At 39.3% G+C, this 25,352-nt stretch overlaps 1 protein-coding gene and 1 pseudogene across 8 annotated transcripts in view; both read left to right on the top strand.

Annotated features, from left to right (window-relative positions):
• PPP3CA (protein phosphatase 3 catalytic subunit alpha) overlaps positions 1–25,352 on the top strand; it is a 449,539-nt gene that overhangs the window by 303,975 nt on the left and 120,212 nt on the right. The window lies entirely within an intron of this gene.
• On the top strand, positions 10,659–10,833 carry LOC113926000 (annotated as a pseudogene).

The following is a 25,352-nucleotide window of genomic DNA, read 5'->3' as shown; positions in this document are numbered from 1 at the left end:
TTAGGTATAATGAAGAGCTTGGGAAAACCAGCAGATTAGCAAGATTTGGTCCAGTTGGCTGGTGGCAGCCAATAGTCTTGGTTTCCACCGACAGAGTAAGAATCATCAGGAGCCAGTCAGGAGTCACAGAAATAATTATTTCTTAGCTGAGGGTGACTAGAGAATGCAGGTGTTGGGGGTGGGGAAAAGATTTGTCAGAGATAGTTCACGTGTAGTTGGGTTGGACCTGAGGAATCAGGCCAGGAAGGCTAATGGAGACCTTTCCATTGATATGAGGAACGTCAGAGGGACCAGTCGCAGCTTGGGAGCCTTATGTTGCATTTAGTGATGGCTAGGTAAGTGTAATGACAAATGCCCATTTCAAGAAAGGGACTGGTTGTAAAATTATGATGGAAATAGCCATGACCCTTGCAAAGATACACTGGAATAGGTTTGAGGGTTGACTCATGATGGGTAATTGTCCAGTTTAGAATGATGGAGGGAAAGGGAAGAAGGGTTATAGCAGAGCAAGCATTATAATTGATGAAAGAAATCTGGGAAGAGTCAGATATGCCCACTGGAAAGGGAGCAGCGTACTAACAATCTGTCCAGTAGAGGTCAATAGACAGTGTGACTGTATTTGTCTGGTAGAATAAATTATTTTAAGGGTCAAGTTAATGATCATGATTTTAAATACTAAAAATGTAAACATTAGCTTTCTTTTCAACCAGATTTTGATTTTCTGTTTAAGTAAGACCTAATGTGAAAGCTATTAAATCTTCACCATACTACTGGCAAAAAATAAAACTTGAACATTTGTGTAGAAAGTAAAACTGAAATGGAGCATGGATGTGTTCACCTTTTTGTTCCAGGTTTGTTTTTTTCCCCCAGTAACCTCTGCATGGGGTATGTGATGGGAGTGCTGTCAGGATGAGGCTCTGCCGCCTAGTGGAAATATCATTGGCTTTGGAATCAGACAGACATAGGTTTTAATCCTGCTGCTGACAAGTTAAGTTACCTAACACCTCTCTCTCCTTTTACTCGTCTTGCAGATGATTGAAGTAATTTTTACCTTACACTGCTGTGAAACTTGAGGCAACATAAGAAAAGTTCCTCCATAATACCTGAGGTGTGGTAGGATCTCGGTGAATGAAAGTCATCGGTCATTACCATTAGCATTGATGCATATGCACTCAGACTCCCACACCTTCAAACATGGGGCGCCTGGGTGGCTCAGTTGGTTGAGCATCTGCCTTCGGCTCAGGTCATGATCTCCAGGTCCTGGGATGGAGCCGGAAGTCAGGCTCCCTGCTCAGTGGGGAGTCTGTTTCTCCCTCTCCCTCTGCCTCTCCCCCTGCTTGTGCTCTCTCTCTCTCAAATGAATAAATAAAATCTTAAAAAAAAATAAAGAAACATCAAACATTTGCTGATTTATTCAGTGCTAAATTCCTGTTTGCCCTTTTGGTAGGAATCAGAATTCATTAAAATAATTCATGATCGAAAATTCAAAAATTCCACTCAGAGAACTTATATAAACTGTTTCCTTGTTTTGTTTGGTGTGCTTTCTTATTCCCTGATTTCTCCTTTTCATTTGACTCACAGATGAGTTACTTGACGTTCGTTTTGGTTCCGAGTGGAAGGATAGTTGTTTTGTCTAGGATCCTCTTGTCATTATTATACTGAAAGAATACCTTTTTTTCTGAGCGTAACAGGAAAAGGAAGATAAAAATAATGATACTGGTGAAAACGATTGTCCAGAAGCGGTGAGAAAGAGTACAGATTGTGAATCAGGAATCCAGGGAGGTGGTGCCCGTCCGACAACAATTTCTTCCTGCGATTCATGAGGTTATTTGCCGTGATCTCAAAGCCCCTTTTAGTGTTGATTCTATGAGTGTATTTCATAGATGTTACAGGACTTCAAAGTGAATATCTTGATTAGATACTTCATTAACCTTATCAGGACTTCCTCCTGCCACCCTTTCAAAACATCTCTGTGTCAAAGCAACAGATAACCTCAGCTTTTGTTACTGTGTGATCTTGCTTCCCACCATATGATGATTTCCTGACCATTTCAGAACCACTGGTTTTATTTTTGTGAGTTCTTCAATATCCAGAATGACTTCTGTATTAGCAACATCATCTGTGTTCTAGCTGAAGCTTCCCTGCCCTTCCCCACGTGGCATTTCTTTCTTCTTTAAAACATAGAAGGGCTCCTTCACCAAAATACTTTCTCTTCTTTAAGTATATGCTCTTTATGCTTTTCTAATATAAATAACAAGTAAATCGGCTGCTTTTTAATTTGAATGATTTTTGGTAGCTATATTAAAAAAAACATTGTGAAAAAGGAGGGATTTGTGAATTTTAAGTAATATGTTCTGATATATCACCATGACATAATGAGAAATATATATTTGGTTCCTGCCCCCGGTTTCTGACACAGAGCTCCTAAAACCCATGGAAACTTCCTGAGTCATGGGAGTTAGAGGAGCATCTCACGCAGCCCTGCTAAATACCTTGGAGTTTCCTGGGTGATAGGAGCATCTTTTGTTCAAATGAGGCAACTCTGAGTGGGCTCCTGGAGGGCTTCAGGGTGGGGGTGGGTCACCAGAAAGACCAAGCCATGATTAGAAGCTTGGAACTTTCAGCTCAACCCCCATCTTCTAGGGAGGGGAGAGGGACAGGAGATTGAGGTAATAATCTATCGTATCTGTGTGATGAAGCCTCCATAAAAAATGTCTGAATTATGGGGTTTGGAGAGCTTCTGGGCTTGTGAACACAAGCACATGCCAAGAGGGCAGTGCACCCCAACTCTACAAGAACAGAAGCTCCTGCACTTGGGATCCTTCCTTACCTTGTCATGTGCCACTTCCTCTGGCTGTTCATCTGTATCTTTTATAATATTCATTCTGATAAACCAGTAAATATAAGTAAATGTTTCTCTGAGTCTGTGCCCAGCAAATTATTGAGCGAGGTGGGAGGAAGGGTGTTGTGGGAACTCCCAACTTTGTAACCAAGTGTGGCAAAAATGTGGGACCCTGGGTCTGGAAATTGGTTGGTGTGGAGGAAAAGCCCAGAGGTATGGTGCCAGAAGTTATGTAAGTAGAGAAACAGTGCTCCTTTAATCGTATAGCTACTGATGGTTTTTTGGATGTTGACCTCTCTTACTGTGTTTTGTTGTTATTTATTTAATTTTTTTAAGGGTGGAGGGATTTTTATAGTGGTTGTATATTTTAAAAGTAATAACTTAATGAACACTTTCTTTATTCCTCTAAGGGTTAAAAATTTGCTCATATATCTGATTGCTGGCCATGTCGATCCCTATTATTAAATTCTTGACTTTTTAAAAATATGTGAATTTTTTTTCCCTGCGATTATTTTCCTGCTGTGAACAGTCATCTTAATTTTGTTTTTGGAAGAGATTTAGAGATCACTTCAGCTACCAGCCTCACGGATCAGGAAACCCAAGGGCCCTGGTCTGGCAATGTCACTTCCTGCTCGGTAGTGCTGAGTCAGGCCCAGAACCCCTGTCCCCTCCTCAGTGTCCCACTGCCCTTCTTTGTTCTGTCACCTGTTTGCTTCTGAAGAACGATGGAGAACGTTGATAATTTTACTTCTGCAGCATGTTCAGTGCTACTTTTGCCCTTTAATTTCTATTGTCTTTATTAGAATTGGATGTACATTTGTATACATTTAGTGTATTTTAACAGTTATTCTTCAGTGGTAGATTTGAGTTTTTCTACCCTAGCCTGTAGATCACATATTAACTCACTTTTCCCTACTAAACTTTAAATAGAGTAAGCCCTTAATGTCCTTCTCATTTTGTCCTTGACATGGATTTTTCTTCTGCTTCATACATCATGGTTGGCAGCATGGCACAGGTAATGACCTGTGAGGCATGATGTTTGTCCATTCCATGACTATCCTTATTTAACTGCTGGAAATGTTTCCCTCATCTTCCCCCATAATTACCTTTAAATGTCTTCAGACTTGAGAAAGTTGGGTTTTGTGGGGACCGCATAATGCTAATGGGCATCTACCACAGATCTCCATTCTCTGTTTCCTGTGGAAAATGGAATAAAATAGAATGTTTTAGTTTCCCAAACTTACTCCATGGTGTGGTAGAGTCAGCCTCATTCATTCTATCTGTTTGCTGAAGAGCAAACAACATTTTGCCCCTCTCCTGCTGAGGTTTCTTCCTGGCCAGCTCTGGCAATTTGAAAATAGAAAGTAGAAAGTGTTTCATACACCAGTGACCATTACTTCCCAGTTTCTTCCTTCTCATCTAGCATTCGGCGCAGACTCAGGCATATGCATCTTTTAATATTGTGTACGGCTGCAGAATATTAAAGTACTCGATGTGTGCATGCCATAGACAGCTTGAACAACTTTTGGGCTCCTCCAATACGCCTTCTTTAGCAAATACGCAAATGGAATCGTAAAAAAGTACTAAATCTGGAGGGAACATTAGGGATAAAAACAACTCAAGTAGTATAGTGGGAAGAATGGTGGACTGCTCGGTAATCAGCTGGGATAACCTTGCAGCCAGGCGCCTCACCCCCGTGCGTCAGTTTTCTCTTGAGAAAATGAGCCAGATGGCAAGGGGCAAGAATTACCTGGACGTCGCTTCTTTTATTCACTGAAAATTGGTTGTTACGGTTTCCCAGGAGTCTGCCACAGACGGGCTCCTAAATCCCAATTTTAGCTATCACCTTGAGGGCTCCCTTTATTTCTCAGAAGGAAGGCTTTCCTCCTCTGTAGGCCCCTGCTGATTTGCGCAGCTTCAAAAACAAGGGTAGCCTCAGACCAGCTTCTTCTCAGAATTCTTTATTTCCTGTCTTCAGGCTGTGTTTTAATCTTTGCTTCCAGGGCATTCCCATTTCCGTTTCTTCCATCGCTGTGGATTTCTTAGACCTTTTTCATGTCTCCCAGTATCTTTCAGGGCTTTAAATCTGGCCCCAGCCCTCCACTCCCAATTCACAAATAACACCCCTTCTCAGGCCAGGGTGCCCGATTCAGATCCCAGCTGCATCACCTCCAGGCCCTGTCACCTCTCAGCTCTGTGGCTGGCCGTTTGGGTTTTGTACACTGTGCTGCAGTGTGGAGCTCACAGAATTGTTATGGGGATTAAGTGAATTAGAATCTGTAAAGATCTTCAAGCACAGCCTGACACATAGTAAGTGCTATGTGACTACTCGCTATGGGCTATGGTAATGTGACGGCAGGCAATGTTCCCTCCCCCCACCTCACTATTCTTCTTGGCACGCTGAGGGTCTCCTCTTCCCTAGACTTAGAATGCTTGTCTGTTGATGTTATTTTAGATCAAGAAGTAGACATTAGCTGGCGCCCATTGGCTTCCCTTACATACTTCAAATTATGTCTAAGCTCATAGTTAGATTTGAGCACGCAGACTTTATGTTCGTCCTAAAAGTCATTCTTACAATACTTAGGGTTTTCACATGTTGTTGGAAGGAAATGCTGTACTTAATTCAAGAAAATGCTTTAGAAAAGATTTAAGCCAGATTATCAGAATACATAAATACCAAAGGATATTTAAGTTTCTTTTTAGAAAATCAAACACACCTAAAGACTTGACTCTTCGGTGATTTATTCCCCAACCCTAACTAATTTTGTGTTATCTTAGTGGAAAAAGTTAATCCACCAGATAGTTTGGTTGCTTCACTTTCTTGAAAAGAAATCTGTCCAGGTTCATGTTTTAAAACAGTTAATGTTAAACAAGTCATGCTGAAAGAAGCCAACCTTATTGCTGAAAACATAAGTATTTAATAGTCATAAAATATCAGAAAAGCTTAAAAACTTAGAGATTGTTCAATTCAGTGATTTCCAAATGCCTTGATGTGGTCGTTGTTCATATTACTATATTCAGTTAACTAATTAATAAATCAGAAATTACTTTGGAAAATTAAAATTAAGCTTAATTAAATTAAGTTAAATTAAATCGGATGAAAATCCTCTTCAAACAGTTATTTAAAACTTACGCTCGTAGAAGGTTGTCATCTTGGTATGTATATCTCTAACTCTATCTGTATCTCTATAAATTCTGACATCACTGCCTTTCCTGGTGCATTAGAATAAGTGTGTGGTGTAAATATAACAATGTTGTTTTTGTTTTTCAGCTGTTGATAAAAATGTAGACTGTTGAAGCTGTATATAACTGTGGAAATCACTTAGTGTTTCATTTTACTGTTGCAAAAAATAAGCCCGCTAAAATTTGGATTTTTTTCCCTTAGCACATCGGGTTTGCAAAAGCTTATACATCCAAGCACTGCCTTCTCCCTCCTACCACAGGCTAAATAAACACTCTGCCCACCACACATCCATATATTACTCATTGCGATGTAACTGGGCCTATGGGACATTTTTCACATAACACCTACCATCACCCCTCCACCCCCTGCAAAAAAAAAACAAAACAAAAAACACCCAACAGAGAAAAGTTCAGTTCCTTTAATCCCGAAAAGCCACTGTCAGGGCCCAGGATCCATCCTCAACATCTCAGCCATGTTCTTGTGCTGGCCTGATGGCTCTGCTTCTATACTAAGGAGGCAGACATGGTGGTGGAGGGGGGGTCTGAGCCGAAAAGTGGGTGTATGGAGCTCAGGGTGTATATAGATTAATCACAGATCTGGGAATGCTGATTTTAAATGTCCAGGTAAGGGGACACCTGGGTGGCTCAGTCATTAAGCATCTGCCTTCGGCTCAGGTCATGATCCCAGGGTCCTGGAATCGAGTCCCACATTGGGCTCCTTGCTCAGTGAGGAGCCTGCTTCTCCCTCTCCCTCTACTGCTCCCCCTGCTTGTGCTCTCTCTCTCTGACAAATAAATAAATAAAAATCTTTAAAAAATAAAAAAATTAAAAAAATAAAATAAATGTCCAGGTAAGGATGCCCCAGCACAGAAATCTAATGTGTAGTTAGCTATGTAGCAAATTGATTTCCTTCACCTGAATGGTGATAATAAAACAGTGCTGCGATTTTGTAAACCTTTTTTATAGGCTCGTTATGAAATGGATTAAAGTGATGCCATGGTTTTTACAAAGAAGGAGAACTTAGAGATGTATGTTTAATATGTCTCATGGGAATGAGAAAGTAAATGAATTCCTGGTGTAAGTTAGAGTCTGTCCTGGTTTAAAGATTAAATCCGCTCCCCTTTGCATTAGTGAACTAGGTGATTTCACAGAAGTGGGTCCAATCCTCCTAAGATTCACTGTGGAAGGGGTCACATGGCTTAGAAAGAATCTGAAATGGTGAAGGGAGACGGCCCCTTTAAAGATTTTAAAGGGAAGGGGAAGTGGGAATAACATTGTAGGGCTGTTTAGTCACCAGGGAACTGTGATGAACAGTGTGTTAGTCACAATGCTAGGCGCTCTTACACGTGTTTTCATATTTAAGGCCTTTAATGGCACTGCAATTTAACAATAAATTTAGTGCCAACTCCAGAGCAGGCACTGTTCTAAGTGTTTGGAACCTGTGAATAGAAGGCAAAATCAGTATATACCTCTCTTTATAAATGAGAGAGCCAAAGCTCAAGGGTGTTAAGCATCTTGCCTAAAGCCACAGATAGGAGTGTCAGAAATGGGATTTGAACACACATCTCTGAGTCCACGGTTCAAGTTTGGGAAATACAGCATGAATGACCAGGCACATTCTCGTTGAGTACTTTTGCCTCCAAAATACAGCTGATAAAACCTCTGCTGCCTAGCTCCTGGGCTTATTGTGAGAATCAAGTAGTCTTCTGGATGTGGTGGGTTTTACTCTCTCCCTTCTTGTCTCCCGCTGTTCTCTTCTGATGCTTGGGTAGAGCATTATTAATATTCTTTTTTTTTTTTTAAAGATTTTTTAATTTATTTATTTGACAGAGAGAGAGACAGCAAGAGCAGGAGCACAAGCAGGGGGAGTGGGAGAGGGAGAAGCAGGCTTCCCGCCGAGCAGGAAGCCCGATGTGGGGCTCGATCCCAGACCCTGGGATCATGACCTGAGCCAAAGGCAGACACTCAATGACTGAGCCACCCAGGCACCCCTAAGCATTATTAATATTCTGAGTTAAGTGTGTGTGCAAGTATGACTCCTCTAGTGGAAAATGCACATCTGTCATTCTTTCATGCAGTCGGTCAACAGATATTTATGGAGTGCTGCCGTGCATCAAGCACTATGCTAAATATGGGGGGGTGCCATGGTAAATGAGAAACATGTTTATTTTCATGTGATCCTTATATCCTAGCAGAAATGGGTATTGCAGAAATTATACAGTTGTTTATATTTGTGCCAAAGTTATGGAGGAAAAAGACACATCTGTCTCTCTTAAACCTGCACCTAATTCATTTACTAAACGAATTAGTAAATAGATGAATAGTTAGAATAAATTATAATAGTTAGAATAGTTAGAATAAATTCCACAGAGTGGCAACTGAGCACAGGCACTTTGTGCCACCATGCCAGGTTCAGAACCCAGTCCTGCTGCTTACAAAGCTTTGGGACCTTACCCAAGTTACTCAGCCTCCCCGTGTTCCAGGTCCCTGCAGAATAGAAATAATCATAGTTATCGTAAGGGCTGAATGAAGGAATATCAAGAAATAATTTCGAAGTGCGCAAGACAAACACTAAGTGCAAAGCTTTAGCTATCATTATTATTATTACTACTATTATCATGTCGTAGAACTTTTCAGGAAATTCTTTTATCCATAGCGTTCACTCCTGCCTTTAACCTTCTAAGAGTTTGCTAAAAGGATTGTTATATAGTTGGCATTAGAACCAACTGTAAGGCTTTAAAGAATACACATATTCAGCCCTGTTGTAGGATATTCTTATTCAGTAAGTCTACATATAGCTCTGGACTTCAAAAGCTTCACAGATGACCCTGATTCACACCCCAAGGTAAAAACTGATCATTTTAAAATGACACAGAAAGATTACACACATGGCGGAGCAGGAGTGTTAACTCCGGACAGCCACCCAAGGACTTTGCTTTGTGCACCTGTCCTTGTGTGAGTATTGAAAAATGTGATTGGTAAACAAAAGAGATAACTAAGAATTCCTGTAGACACTAATTATTCTTTTTTCCAAATGGCCTTTAATTTTAATACTTTTTCAAAATACCAAAATAATTTATCAATTGCCCAAATAAGTTTGACGAGCCTAGAATGTGAACTCCTGGGAAATAGGAATTTTTGTCCATGTCACTAATGTACTGATGTATTGGCATATAGTAGATGCTCAATAAATAAGAGCTGAAATGAATTGAGTACACTTTAAAGCCTTAAAGATGTTTGAAAGAGATAAGAAGGATAAATTATAGGCTGGGGTCAGGATTTTCCTTTTTTTCTTTTCTTTTCTTTCTTTCTTTCTTTCAAGATTCTAAGATCCTTCCTTCCTTCCTTCCTTCCTTCGTTTCTTCCTTCCTTCCTTCCTTCTTTTCTTTCTTTCTTTCTGGTGGGGGCAGAGAGAGTCTAAGGAGACTCTGCGCTGAGCATGGAGCCCAATGCGGGGTTCAATCCCACGACCTGAGTTTCCAACCTGAGCCAAAACCAAGAGTCGGATGCTTAACTGACTGGGCCACCCAGGTGCCATCAGACAGGATTTTCTAGTGAGTGTAAATGAAATATATATTGATTATTATATAATTTTCTGAATAAAGTCCTGGTATAGATAAATCTAAGAAAGGTGCAGAGACAGAGCTGCTAGGTGTGAGGTTGATTCGAGCATGGTGGACATTTTTGGCAAATATAAAATTCTCATTCTTCTTACACCTCTCACCTCACCCCCTGGTGCTCTTTCTCAGATTTTAGCTCCTTTCCAATTAGCTAGCTTCTATTTAATTACTTGAATTAACAAATAAAATATTTATTGCTTTTGTTATTAAATTCTGGCTAATGTTCTGTGTTTGTTGCGTGGTTAACTGCGGTTTGACAACTATCAGGAAGAATTACAGCGCTGAGGGTCAGGGAGATTAAAGCTGAACATCTCAGGTACTTTGCAGTGGGTTCTGGCTTTTGATCTCCATGAGTGATTTTCAATAAGAAGTAGGAGGATATATTTTTCCATGTTTCTATGTAGCTTTATATAATCAAGGGGAAAATAATGTCTCGAGGCTTTAAATAACTGAGATTTTGTGTGATTTGTTTTAAGGTCACTATTCTTTTGTGATTTCAGTCAGTAATCCAGAAATCGTAAATTTTTGTCTGTGGTTAATTTAAGGTATCTCGGGGGTATACTGTGTTATGGCTCTTAATTGGGCTGTGATGAGGATGATGCAGGTAAGAAAATGATAGAAAATAAATTCTGGATTTTACAAGGAAAATTACACAAATGTGGGAAATAAGCCAAACAGTTTGGGCCTGCCTTCTAATACACTGCCTCAATTTAAAACATGCCACATGGCTCTCCCTGTAAAGTGAACAGTCTTTTTCTCTTCAGAATCAACAATGACTCCCCAAATTTAAGAGGATAAAAATCACTAGTGTGACTTGTAAACATGGCTTTTAAATGGTTTCTGAATCAACATTTCCTAAAGGTGCTTTTTATGGATTTCTTTAGTGTTGCAAAGTCATCACATATGAGAGTCAGCATTGAAAATGGTGTTTCCTGCATCTGGTATATAGCATTTGCATGATCAATCCTACTTTCTAGCAGTTTATAATCAAACGCTGAAAACAGATGATATTCGGCTTTGCGCAGTGGCAGTATCGTAGCCAATGAGGTTTATCCAAGGCGCGATTATTGCTAATTGAAAACAGATGATATTCACATATAGCAAGGTAAAAATCATCAAATCCATATATAGGCATTTGGTAACTGTCTCTTCGTACATGGACAATATCTTTGTAAGCCTGTTTTCAGTTTATATTGATCTCAAAGGATATTTAGCATATGTGTGCCATGACCATGATTGCTTTTCAACTTCAGTATGAAAGTCTAAGGCTGATGGATGCTCCCTAGGGCTGCCGCGTGTGGTTGGGCAGGTGTGTCTGTCATGACTTGGCAGCTGATGAACAGCGCCCCCTGCAGTACTGTAGGGCACAACCTGCATGGTCCTGTGTAGTAGCTCTGGGCATGAACTCCGTTCATTCTTCTCTTCACCGCTTATTGAGCACCCTCTCTAGGCACAGTGCTAAATCGTGTAGAAAGTATGAATGATAAATTTCACCCAACAGCTCTATTAGGATCTAGGTAAAATATTCAGTTTCCTACGTTGCCTATACATGACCATATCATACCAGACACTCAGTTTCATCTTCCGTGAAGCCTGGTTGTTGACCTTCATGTCTAGCTATAATTGCTTAGCTGCTTATCTGTGGTTCCTTATCGTAATTACTTAATCCTTGTGGAAAAGTCAGTATCGCAATTTCCTGTTTGCAGTTTTTCTTGAAGTCTACATTGTTTCATTTAATGCATGTTATCAATCACCCAGCAAATAAGTGTAAAGAGGGAAAATAGAATTATCAAGAATTAGTTCCCAGGGTTCATCATTGCCTTATCAGGCTAAGGTAGTAGATTTGGTAGATGGATGATTGTTTCTGTTATAAGCAAATACAGCAAATACAGAAGACTTGTAAATATCTAATGCTGTATTAAACAATTTTACTTGCTAGACATGCAGATAGGATGACATAGCTCGTAAAAATCAATTTCTGAGGAGTGGTATCTGTGGTCTTACAGATAAGACTCGGTTTTCCAGTACTTGAACATATTTTTTGCCGTCATCCAAATTTTAGTCCTTCTCTCATTGGACCCTATGGCAAGTTGACATTCTCTCTCCCTTCCAATACTTTCTTCACTTGGTTTTGAGGATCCCACACGCTCCTGTTTCTTCCTTAGCTCTAGCCACTTTTCTTTGTCTCCTTGGTGCTTCTTCTGCCTCTTAGAGTGTCCTAGGGTTTAGTCCTTGGACTGCTTCTCTTTATGTACACTCTCTTTGGACATCTTGTCTGCTCTCTTGCTTTCAAAACCATCCTCAGTCTGATGCTTCCTAAATATCTGCACCTCTGCATCTCTGGCCCTGTCCCTTCCTTTGAGTCCAGGCTCCCATTTCTCAGTACCTGCTTACCTCCATTTGTCTGCGCAAGAGACATCTTGAATCTAAACATGTCCAGAACCATGCCCCTGCCCTTCCCTCTTAAATCTGCTCTTTCTACTGTCCTTTCTCATGGTACACAGCAACTGTGCCCTTGATGTCTCTCTTTCTTTCACATCCCATGTGGATTCTCTATGAAAATCCTTATAGCTCTGCCTTTAAAGTGTGCCCCAAATTTGTGCACATCTTATCCCCACTGCCTCTGCCCAGGCCTGGGCTTCCTCGCCTGGATTGTTGCAGGGGCCTATATGGAAGTGCTCCCCGGCTCCTCTCTCGTCTCTCTTGTCCCCATGTCCTCCACCCAGCTGTCAGTATGATCCTGGTGAAACGTAGGTAGGATTATACTACACTTCTGCTCAATCCCTCAAGTGGCTTCCCTTCCCAACTGCAGAAGAGGACGAGTGCTTGCCTTCATCGTTAAGGCCTTACAGGCTCTGAGTTCTCCCCCACATCTGTTCGTATTTCTCTGTAATTACATCTCCTGCTCCCTCCACTCTCCTTCATTGACCTCAACCACACTGGCCTCCTTTCTCTTCCTCACGCATGCTCTGTACTTGCTGGAGAGCTGATCACCCATAGGTCTGTATAGTCTTCACCTCCTCTGTGTCTTGGCTCAAAAGTCACCTTCACCTCAGCAAGGACTTCCCTCACCACATTATAGAAACTGGTGGTCCTCTCCTCCACCCCCCCCCACTACTTCTCAGGTACTTGCTGTCATGCACTCCTATTTTATTTTCTTCTATTGCACCTAGCATCCAATGACACACTTTGTAGCTCAGTCTTTTTATTTATTATCTTTCTCACTAGAATGTAAGCTCACGGAAAGCAGTAATATTTATTTTTCCCATTGCTCTGTTCTCAGTGTGTAGAACAGTATCTGGAATCTATTTGGCACTTGGTAAATACTTGTTCAGTCAATTAATGATGATTTGCATATTTGCTAAGCCCTTTTTAGATGTTTTATACTACAGCTGTAGCTGAACAATATTGTTCATCTTAGAACCATGCGGCTGAGATTTATCCCCCAAAACATGCTGCTCTATGTGCATCCAGAAGCAATTTGATCTTTAGTTACCTTAACCAAGAGCCACTATGGTGATGGCAGGAATCACCATCTCTATTGTCCAGTAAACACTGTGGCTTCACAGTCTTCACAGTCTTCACAGTCTATCACATAAATGGCCACCCAGAGAGCCTAACAAGTTATTTCTCCTACATAAACATCCTTCAGTATTTGTCCCACTTCCTTCAATTAATGAAACTCTAAATAACATATTCAGTTGAAAGCATAGGATTTTGGAGTTTGACTTAAGGCAAATCATTCTTTGCCTAATTTTTTCCTGAATTCGGGTAAAATGTTCAATTGCAGGTATAATTAAAAAGGAGAGGCAGGGAAAAGTGAGAGACTGGCCATGGGTTTTATTTCAGTTTTTTAAATTGTCTTATTGTTCTCTAATAATCTAGGTCTCATTAATATCAACAGTACAGGGCCAGTAAGTCATAGTGCTTTGGCTTGGACATGGTGTCGCAGGCTCTCAAATGGCTTAATGTGCCCTAAGGAAATGCAAAATGTAAACAGCAGTCAGTAAATGGGTTCATATTATTAATGTTGCTTAGGAATCCTTAGAGATAAGATCTTTTTTATCCATCTTTTTTTTTTTTTAATCCATCTTTTAAATGACAGGCTAGGTACTTCCAGATGATTGGCTTAATAGAAGGCAACAGCCCATATGAAAATCCAACATAACAGAAGATAGTCTCCACAGAAATAAACTGCCCCATGGAGACTCCTAGTGGCAGGGCGTGACACGTGGCGTGCCATTCACGTGCCACTTGCAAATATGACTTAGGCACTGAGCAACTGAATTCTGGGAATGTTCTTTTCTTTTTCTTTTTTAGCTCTTCTCTGGAGGAGGGAGAGCATTCAGAGAAAAGTAGCGTTAAGAAGCAAAAGGAATTGGCTGACACAAATAAACATGGAATGTCTGTATCGAGACTGAATTTTGCATGCTGGAAATCTACTTTGTTGGGTTGGGAGAAACGGTGCACTGTACTGCTCTAGCAGACCAACTGTCCGTGGTTTTGGCATGAAAATGGGTTATGAGACACCACTGGATGGCGTAGTTCAGAAAAGCTGAGGTAACAACTGGTTAAGGTGAAAGGAAACCTAACTGATGAAACTTGACTGAGCTGGAAGAAACTATGTTGGTGTTTGATTGCCTGTAGGGAGAGTTTCTTTGCCTGGGAGTACCTTGTGCAGTTGTCACAGTGGTTGTTGCATACACCACATCCTAAAACACTTTGAAGTCAGAACGTGTGTGCAAATTCAAGTTCATTTTTTTTTTTTAATCTACGAAACGGACTATGTGTTCCAGCTTCTACCCATTTGTATCCTTAGCGCTCCCTTAAGTCTTAAAATTTTACTTAACTGATTTATCAAGTCTGCAGTCTTCTACCATTGCTCATTCCATCATTATACATCCATCTGCCTTTGTCTTAATTAACCAGGGGAGGTGAGTCTTATTTAACTTAAAAATCATTTTGTTGTTACTGTCATGTAGAAATTTTTATGTGTCTATGGTCTGGTTGTCACTATCAACAAAGCTTATGCCAATTTGAGTATATCTCAGTAGTGTACCTTGATAAGTTCCTTTTATTTCAATTTTAAGATGCCCACTCTCTCATAAAGGACTGCTATGTGCTTGTTTATGGCTGGTAATCCCGAGATTAGATAAATTTTGTTGATGTACACAAGTAAGTTGTGTTCTACTTGGGGAGCCTAGAATAGATATCAAAGATGGAAGCAGTGTCAGATGTTTGAGTAGTTTTCTTCTTAATCTGGGGTAAAGTAAAAGGAGCAAAGGGTTTAAATTTTTTTTTAAAGATTTTATTTGTTTATTTGACAGAGAGAGAGAGACACACACACAGCGAGAGCGGGAACACAAGCAGGGGCAGTGGGAGAGGGAGGAGCAGGGAGCCCGACGCGGGGCTCAATCCCGGGACCCCGGGGCCATGACCTGAGCCGAAGGCAGACGCTTACCGACTGAGCCACCCAGGCGCCCCGGGAGCAAAGGGTTTAATATCAGATTTTAAAAAGTTAAGAATGATATCTGACTGGCTAAAAGGATAAGAACCTGTATGGGGCACATTAAAGCTTGTTGTTGGGTTCATGTTTCTGCATGTTCAGAAGACTGTATAAGTAATAAACTGATGTTCTAAATATTTTTCTGTTTGTGTAGAGAATAGTTACTTATTCTGTATTAACAAATGGCATTATTTCATGTTGTTGAATCCAAAATCTGAGCTGTTTATGAGAACGATTTTGCCCTGATGCAAAGAGAAATGTGGACTAAGGAACAGGATGTGTAACCCTCTCAGAGTTCCTGACCATCTTATCAGTAGGAGACAAAATGTAAACAATAAATGCAATAAAGTATCGATGAGTAAATTATAAAGTGATAAGCACCACAGAAATAGGAAAAATAGAGTGGAGGATAAAGGAGTACCAGGGTGAGAGTAGGTGGCACTGTTAAGTAGGGTGGTCAGGGTGGGCCCCAGTGAGAAGCTGGGATTTGATCAGACTTGATGTAAGTGGAGATGTGGCCCAGCAGGTCTGAGGAAGAAGGGCTCTTTCTAGAGTGAACGCCTAGACCATGACTCTCCGGCAGAAATGTGCCCGAGTGTTCAAGCAAGAGCAAGGAGGCAAGTATGCCCTACACAGAGAGAGTAAACTGGGGAATAGTTTACCTGATTACTGAGTCTTCTACTACTGTCCTTAGGCAATTTGTCACCAAAAATAAATCCTAAGTTATTTTGCTTGTATTTAATGTGTTTGTTTTGGTAAAACTGAAACTGGAATATTTATTAACCCTGGATTTAAATGAAATCATATAATGTGCTACATATAAAAAGAACAACTTTTTAATCAGTATTTTGTCCCAACTGTGTCAACATGAGTTTCAGTGGACATTTCTACATAGAATGATGGCCTAGATGGGGAATTACAATCAATCACCTACCAACTTTTACCTGAGAACATGAGAGAAATCTATTTATTATAATAAGTAGCTCCTAGCTAAGCCTTTAGCTCTGATCCTCGGTATAGCACCTGAAGTGCTAGGCTGAGCCAGATGGAGAATTCTTTCCTGATCCCTTAAAGGAGACTTAAAAACAGTGAGAGATCTGCTTTACCTATCTCCACTCCTAAATTCAGCCAGAATCATTGAGTTATAGTATTCTGACCCAGAGATAGACCAGAAGGCGGAAGAAAAGAGGATGGAGAGCACGGTGTGGATCCGAGCGCCTAGTGCTGTGCTTCCACAACCTAGCCCAGGCCTCTCGCAAACGCAGGGCATAGCGAGGGAGAGGGTGGGGGAGCAGAAGAGGAAGAATGGACACCCCTTTTCCAGAAGGTCTGTTAAGTCTTGTCTAAAGGGTGGGGATAAGAAAGGATGAGAGAATAATGATGTGTCTTCTTTAAAGCCTTTGCCCAACAATTTCAGGATCCACACATGCTTCTGTCCCGTGCTTTTGTGAAGTCTCTCCGAAAACTCCACAACCTCGATTTGTGGACTAAAAACACCCCACAAGTTTGATAGATCCAAATCACTAGTTTTTCTTGGGAGACAGATTCAGGGCAGATACTTCAAACCAAAGAAGAATTTAAAATAAAGAATGAAGTGCTACCAAATTGTTGGAAGGGGGAGAGTGTCAGAGGGTTTTTGCTGTTGTTGTTCCTTGCACTGCAAACTATGAACAAGTGTCCAGGAAACTATGGCTGCCATTCACAAATGGAGGAAGACCCCCACAAAGCTCTAACCACCCCACCTCCCCCTAGGCTGGTGACCCGTAGTAGAACATGGAACTGCCAGTCGCTAAAAAGCACTTGCCAAAGCCCACAGTCAGTCACCGTGTCAGGTGTTGGGCTAAGGATTACTTCTACTTCTCCTCACTTTTGCACATCACATGAGTGTATCTCCCTGGCAGAGTGTAAGCCTTATCCAGAACCCAAATGGCAGGGGAGTAGGAGAAGCATAGCTCTTAGGCTTCCAGCCCCTGGCATCTGGGGACAGTGCAGAAGGGGGTGGTATGAATACTGACTGACAAACAGTTTGTCAAAGGTGTGCCCATTTGCAAAAGGAAGAAGTGAGAGCTAAGTGGAAATTTTCACAGGGAGAGAGGGAAGAGTCACATTTGCTAGAGAGGAGTTTTAATCCCAGGTACAAGGTATGATAAACTGTATATATAGCTGTGTGCATGCGTGTGTGCCAGAGAATGCCACGCATTTGGGTGGATTGATTGACTACAATTGATTTTCAGGAGCTGAGGAAGGAATCCCATTTATTTTCTACAAACCATCAAAGGAATAGCAATCAGTTGTTTAGCTAACTGCTGTATTTTGGTGGGGGGGGTTGTTTATTTTTGTTTTTGTTGTTTTTAAGGAGTATGGACTGGAAAGGTAGAATTTTCCTACAGAATGCATGGATAGCCAAGTCATTTATAGACTTCCGCCTGGGAAAAAAGATATCGGCTTGCCTGCCTCAGAGCCACTCCTATTATGGTGTGCTGGTGAAGACACTGACTTCCCTGTTCTTTTGGGAGGAATTGAGTTTTCTCTTACAAACCAGCTCCATCTGTCCCTTTTCCTAGATTCTTCAGAAATCTTCAACTGTAGTTGAATGTGTTCAGAATCCCTTTATCAACCATCGCAGGATCTGAACAGCTCTCACCTTTATGTGTTAAAAGAGATTTTAGGATTGTGTAACCAAATTGCCAACTGAACATTTTTCCTTAATGTCTATATTTAAATGATTCTTGAGACTGCCAGTCTTCTAGAGCTAATGAATTCTTTCTCATTTGGCAGCAGATCGCTTACTGCCAGCCCCTTTCCCTCTGATAAATGTTCCCATAGCAACACTAAGGCAATCTGTTTGGTTTCATTAAATACCAAATTATAGCCTGAGAAAATGTATAATGTATTATACCATATTATAGCACCTAGTGAAAAGACTCATGGGTGATTGAATTCATTGTGATTGTGGGGCGGGGGTAAGGGGTGTGTTCAAATAATCAATAAAAAGATTACATTTCTTTTGGTAAGAGGGAAAAAGAAATTCTTGAAATCTGAGTCATTATTTTGAACTTCAGCAAGGATTCACATTTGCTCTTGATGGTAGCCTATCTAAATTTCCTGAGCTCATTTTTCTCTATATTCCTGAAACCTGTCCCTTGTTATCTATTTGGATACTTTCACTCACGCACATATGTTTTTTTTTCTGCTTCTAAACATATTTTTAAAGAATAGATAACCTTTGGATATACAAAAAGCAGAGATGTCTATTGATTTATGAAAATCAAAAACAGGTGCGGCAGCTACCGTCTTTTTCTGCAACAGATTAGTTTAAAGGCGTTTGCAGCCTGAGAGGGTTGATGTGTCTATTTTAAGCAACCCAAAAGGAAAACCTGGCTTTTCAGAAACAAACAGGAAAGGTAATAATCATCTTGCAAGGCATATTTTGCTTCTAAAAAAATTCACCATAGTCATAGTGAGATTTCTGTTTGCATTTAACATAATTGGACTCTTCATTTATATGTAAGTAGGGGGATACTATTTTTCGACCAGGGCGATGATGCTTAACTTTGAAGGAGACTAAAGAAGTCATGTTGACCATTCTTCTGCTTCTTGAAATGAAAAATTTGGGTACCACTTAAATTTGGGTACCAAATAAAATAATTTTATTTGGCAGTTATACCTCAATAAATGTATGTGCGCTAGGGGGGTGGGGAGAGAACCTTAAAAAACAAAAAAGTTGGTGCAGAAAGAGTAAATTATTTGTCTAAAATGAACCAAACCTTGTTTGTAAGGATTAGAAGTATTTACTACTCGTGGTCTTTGCCAGTGGGTTTTCCATGAAGAAATAAATACAGGTACTTCTGAATTTTGTTGGCCACTTCATCATTGCGATTGCTGTATAGGTTTGTACTTACCACACCGTTAAATTATATGTGCCATAGCAGTTCAAAATAGAGCGTGGAAGGCAGCGGGCATGCACCAACCATACTTTTCTATTCTACTTCCTAGTTTATGTTTTTTCCTTTTTTTTACCACTCTCCGAAGGTAGTTGTCACATGTCGTCCTGTCATGATTTTTGTAATGATCCATACATGAGTATTTATTTCTATTAGGCTATTGTCAATAAGAACCAGACAGGATATTTTGTAGATAGCTCCAATTTTTATAACTCTAAGAATAATACCACCCCTAGCAGTGGCCCCATTACAGTGTATAGACAGTTTTGATGTATATATTTCAGGTATCTGGAGCAATGCAGAAAAAGGCAGTCCTGGTTGATACCTATTTTAAAATTAGCCCTACATCCATAAACGTATATTTTTGAAAGATTTATTTCTGGAATTATGCAGTCCTACAATAAGATGAAGTTTTGTTCTGTGCATTTTTAAACTGGTGACAATACAGCACAGAGTGTAGGAATAATTTTAAGGCTAGGGGCATTGTGAGGTTTTTTGAATCCATTTTACTTAGTAAAAATGCAGCTGTTCATTTAAACCATTATTGACCATTAATAAAGAAAACTGTCTTTCTGTTGACATTAGAAAGGTCAGTCCCACTCACTGACTCTAAACAAACAAACAAACAAACAAAACACAAAAAAGCCAACTTCTGCTAAAAAGCCTATCGTAAACTAAGCCTGTCTCTTTTGAGTGGAAGGGTTGAATTACTGTAAAATCCCTGATCTCTTCTGATTTAATGTAGATCTGGATAAAATCTAGGGCAGTCCCGAGTGCTTATCCTGGGTGGGAGGGGTAGGTCAGTGTGTGATGTGGGCGAGAAGGAGAGAGGAAGGAAACCACCGGGTACTTACTTAGGTCAGTGTGGTGAGTGGGAAGAACGCTGACTCCTGAATCAGGATGCCTATATTCTAGCTCCAGTTTTCCCTCTCCTCATGAGCTAATCCATGGGTCTCAGGGGCCAGACTGGCAGGACTAGTCCATATGTCAGTCTGCTGTATGACTTTCTAGCCTTAGGAGTCTGGACCAGTTACCTAAAACTCTCTGTGCCTTCGTTTCCTCATTGACATTATGGAGTTAATACCTTCCTTAGGGTTAAATGAGCCAAACCAGCTTTTACTCTCATGGTTTAAATTTCTTAACCATATTGAGCCTTAGTTTTTCTCATTCATAAAATGGAGTCTTATGAACAGCATGAAGATTAAATAGAATGGATCATACTCATTAAAGTACTTAGCAAATATTACTAGATGTGAAATAACTTTTAGCCAAAAAAACGCTTTAACTAACTTGCTTTCTCCATTGCATCAAACATTTGAGTAACAAAACTTTTACTATGTTTAGTAAATTGCAATTTATTTAGAGAGCAACAGGTTTTGCTATTTATTTTTATTTTATTGGGTATAATTGAACCCAATATTATATTACTTTTAGGTGTACAACACAGTGATTTGACATTTGTATACATTGCAAAATGATCACCACAATAAAGTCCAATATTAATTACCATCTGTCACCATACAAAGTTGATATAGTATTATTAATTATATTCCCCATGCAGTATATTACATCTCTATGACTAATTTATTTTATACCTGGAAGTTTATATTTCTTGATCCCCTTCACCTATTTTGTCCACCCCAACCCCCTGTCCTCTCTGACAACCACCAGTTTCTTCTCTGTAGCGATGAATCTGGGTCTTGTTTTGTTTGTTCTGTTTTTTTGGATTTTATATATGTGAAGTCTTACAGTCTTTGACTTATGTCACTTAGCATAACATGCTCAAGGTCCATCAATATTGCTGCAGATGGCAAAATTTCATTCTTTTATATGACTGGGTAGTATTCCATTGTGTATATATAAAACACATCTTTATTCATTTATCAAGGAACACTTAGGTTATTTCCATATATTGACTATTATAAATAATGCTGCAATGGACATAGGGTTGCCCATATCTTTTTAAACTGAGTTTTTGTTTTTTTCCCCAATAGATACCCAATAGTGGATTGCTGGATCATATGGTAGTTCTATTTTTAATTTTTTTGTGAAACCTCCATACCATTTTCCATAGTGGCTTCACCAATTTACATTCCCACCAACTGTGCACAAGGGTTCACTTTTCTCCATGTCCTCACCAACACTTGTTATTTTTGTCTCATTTTGTTAATAGCCATTCTGATAGGTGTGAGGTGATATCTCATTATGGTTTTGATTTGTATTTCCTTGATGATTGAGCATCTTTTCATGGCCCTGTCGGCCATCTGTATGTCTTCTTTGGAAATATGTTTATTCACATTCTCTGCCCATGTTTTAATTGGATTTTTTTTTTTGGTTTGTTTTTGATAGGTATGAGTTCCTTATATATTTTGAGTATTAGCTCCTTATTGAAAATATGATTTGCAAAATCTTCTCCCATTCAATAGTTTGCCTTTTTGTTTTGTCAGTGGTTTCCTTCACTGGGCAGAAGTTTTTTAATTTGATGTAGTCCCATTTATTTTTGCTCTATTTCCCTTGCCTTTGGAGTCAGATGCAAAAATACATCACTAAGACCAATGTCAAGGAGCTTATTTCCTATGTTTTCTTCTGGGAGTTTTATGGTTTTAGGTCTTCAATTCAAGTTTTTAATCTATTTTGAGTTCAGTTTTATATATGGTATAAGATAGTGGTCTGGTTTCATTCTTTGGCATGTAGCTGTCCAGTTTTCTCAACACCACTTATGGAAGAGACCATTTTCTCATTGTGTATTCTTGCCTCTTTTGTTATAAATTAATTGACTGTATATGCGTGGGTTTATTTGGGGTCTCTCTATTCTGTTTTATTGACCTATGTATCTATTTTTATGCCAGTACCATATTGTTTTGGTTGCTATAGCTTTGTAGTATAGTTTGAAACCAGGGAGGGTGATAGCTCTGGCTTTGTTCTTTCTCAAGATTGTTTTGACTATTCAAATTTGAGAATTATTTCTTGTAGGTCTGTAAAAAATGTCATCAGAATCTTCATAGCAATTGCATAGGTTCTGTAGATTGCTTTGGGTAGTATGACATTTTAACAATATGAATTCTTTTGATCCATGAAAACAGAATATCTTTTCATTTATTTCTATCTTCAATTTCTTTCATCAATATCTTATAGTTTTCAGTGTACTGTTTTTTTACCTCCTTGGTTAAAATTATTCTTAGGTATTTTATTCTTTTTGATGCAATTATTAATGGGATTATTCTCTTGATTTCTCTTTCTTATAGTTTAGTTTTAGTGTACAGACATGCAACAGAATTTTGTATTATTATTTTTGTATCCTGCAACTTTACTGGATTCATTTATTTGTTCTAAGAGTTTTTTGGTGGAATCTTTAGGATTTTCCACATATAGTATCGTGTCATCTGCAAATAGTCACAGTTTTGCTTCTTCCTTTCCAATTTTGATGTCTTTTTATTTCTTTTCCTTGCCTAATTACAGTGGCTAGCACTTCCACTACTATGTTGAATAAAAGTGGGGAGAGTGAGCATTCTTATCTTATTCCTGATATTAGATGAAAATGAGCTTTTCACCATTGAGTATGATATTAACTGTGGCTTTGTTTTATATATCCTTTATCATGTTGAGGTATGTTCCTTCTCTACCCATTTAATTGAGAGTTTTTGTCATAAATGGATATTGAATTTTGTCAAGTGCTTTTTAAGCATCTATTAAAATGATCATATGATTTTTATCTTTAATTTGTCAATGTGGCATATCACATTGATCGTATTGATTGTGGTTGTTGAGCCATCCTTACCTTCTTGGAATAGATCCCTCTTGATCATGATGTATGATCGTTTTACTGTACTGTTGAATTCAATTTGTAAATGTTTTCTTGAAGATTTTTGCATCTGTGTTCATAAGGGATATTGGCCTGTAATCTTTCTTTACCCTCCCTCCCTCTGTATACATCTATTATGTTCATTTGGTCTAATGTGACATTTAAGGCTGATGTTACCTTATTGATTTTCTGTCTTCGTGATCTATCCTTGATGTAAGTGGCATGTTAAAGTCACTATTATTGCATTGCTGTCAGTTTCTTCCTTTAGGTCTGTTAATGTTTGCTTTATGTTGTTCCTACAGTGGGTGCATAAATCTTTCTTCAGTGCTAAATTTAGATTCCTTTCATTTTTTCTTGTGTTTGTACTCTAAGTTTTTGTTTTATGTTTTATTCCCTTCATTTTCTCTTGTGTTTCTACTCTAAGTTTTTGTTTTATGTGAACCTCACAGATGACTGTGAGGTTTACAAATATCATCCTATGTATATAATGGTATATTTTAAGTAGATAGCAACTTAAATTTGAAGGCATTCCAAAACTCCACATGCCTCCACATGTTTTATGTTTTTGATGTCACATTTTACATCTCATTTTATGTATGTCTTAACTAATTATCGTAATTTTAGTTAATTTTAGTACTTTTGTCCTTTAACCTTTTAGTAGCTTTATAAATGATTAACCCACTGCCTTTACTGTATATTTATCTTTTCCAATGAAATTTTTACTTTTGTATATTTTCTTGTTATTAATTAGTACCTTTTCTGCTTAAAGAAGTGTTTTTAACAGTTCTTGTTGGTTCAGTTTAGTAGTGACGAACTTTTTTAGCTTTTGCTTGTCTGTAAAACAGTTTCTTCTTCAATTCTGAATGATAACCTTTCTGGCAAAAGTATTCTTGATCAGATTTTTTTGTTCCTTTTGGCACTTTAATATATCATTACATTCTCTTCTAGTCTGCAAAGTTTCTGCTGAGAAATCAGCCAGTAGTCTTATGGGGTTTTCTTTGTACCTAACAATTTGGTTTTCTTTCGTATTGCTTTTAAGCTTCTCTTTGTATCTTTAACTTTTGACATTTTAATTATAATATGTCTTGGTGTGGCTCTCTTTGGGTTTATCTTCTTTGGAACTCTCTGCTTCTTTGACCTGGATATCTTTTTCTTTCACTAGGTTAGGGAAGTTTTCAGCCATCATTTCTGCAAATCAGTTTTCTACCCTTTTCTCCTCTCTTCTCCTTCTGGGACCCCTATAATGTGGATGTTCTTCTGCTCGATGTTGTTCCATAGGTCCCTTAAGTTATGTTCATTTAATAAATTCTTTTTCTCTTTTGGCTGCTTTGTCTGGGCGAGTTCTGTTGCTTTGAGTTCCTACATTACTGATCCATTCTTCTACTTCATGCCATTGCTGTTGAACCCCTCTAGTGTATTTTTTCAGTTCAGTTATTGCATTCGTCAGCTCTGTGACTTCTGTTTGGTACTTTCTTGTATTGTCTGTCTCTTTGTTGAAGTTCTCACTGTGTTCATCCATTCTTCTCCTGAATTCTGTGAACATCTTTATGACCCTTACTTTGAACTTTGCTGAAGTTTTGTCTTATTTTTCCAGTTGGAACATACCTCTCTGTTTCCTCATGTTGCTTGACTTTCTGTGTTTGCTTCTATGTATTAGGCAAAATAGCTACCTCTCCCAGTCTTGAAGGAGTGGCTTTGTGTAGGTGATGAATCTTTTCTTTTAACCTTGCCCTAGCTCTTGGTTGGTCTCTTGAACCTTTGTGATTGTCTAAACTGCCTGATTTATTCTTGATACATTGCCATTGTTGAGGGTGTGCAGAGACCTGTCAGTGTTGCAAATGGAGGAATCTCATTCAGCACCTAGTTTCAGACTGATTGGAAGCCAGACCCTCAGGCAGCAGCTTTTAAAGTATGCAAATATATAATCCTGTGGGGCTGCATTTGTAATCCTTGCTGGCTTCCAAACCAGGTCTGGAGGTGTCGCTTGGACAAAAGTTGCAAGAACTGGGGCTCCAGTTGAGGGTATAAGCTCCTTTTGGGTAGATCTTGTGCATGAGGCCAAAGGAATGTGCAAGGATGGTGTCTTGCTGCTTACATTCCCTGGGAACACCTCCTTAGCCTCTAGATGTATGGGAGACCTAAAGCCTGTCCCTCAGTTTGAAGCTCCAGGCAAAGTAAATAGGTCTTTTTCACAGAAGTTTGGAGTTCTGTTCTGGTTTGCTGTCGCAGTGCTGGCAGAGGGGCGGGAGGGGGGAGGTGCATGGGGTTGGTCTGCCGAGAACTGTCTTTCGGATTGTTACATTCCCACATGGTGCTCGGGATCTTCCACTCCTTGGTCAGGAGGGCCAAGTGATCAAGGAGCATGCCCTGTGTGGATTGCTGGCTTTAGCTAGAGAATGGAGTATATAGAGGTTAAGGACATGCTTACCAGCTTCAGAAAGGTGATGGGAAAGTG

Source organism: Zalophus californianus, chromosome 2 (genome assembly GCF_009762305.2).
Source record: "Zalophus californianus isolate mZalCal1 chromosome 2, mZalCal1.pri.v2, whole genome shotgun sequence".
NCBI lineage: Eukaryota > Metazoa > Chordata > Mammalia > Carnivora > Otariidae > Zalophus > Zalophus californianus.
The sequence above is the reverse complement of the archived record's forward strand: the minus strand, read 5'-3'. Positions and strand labels throughout refer to the sequence as shown.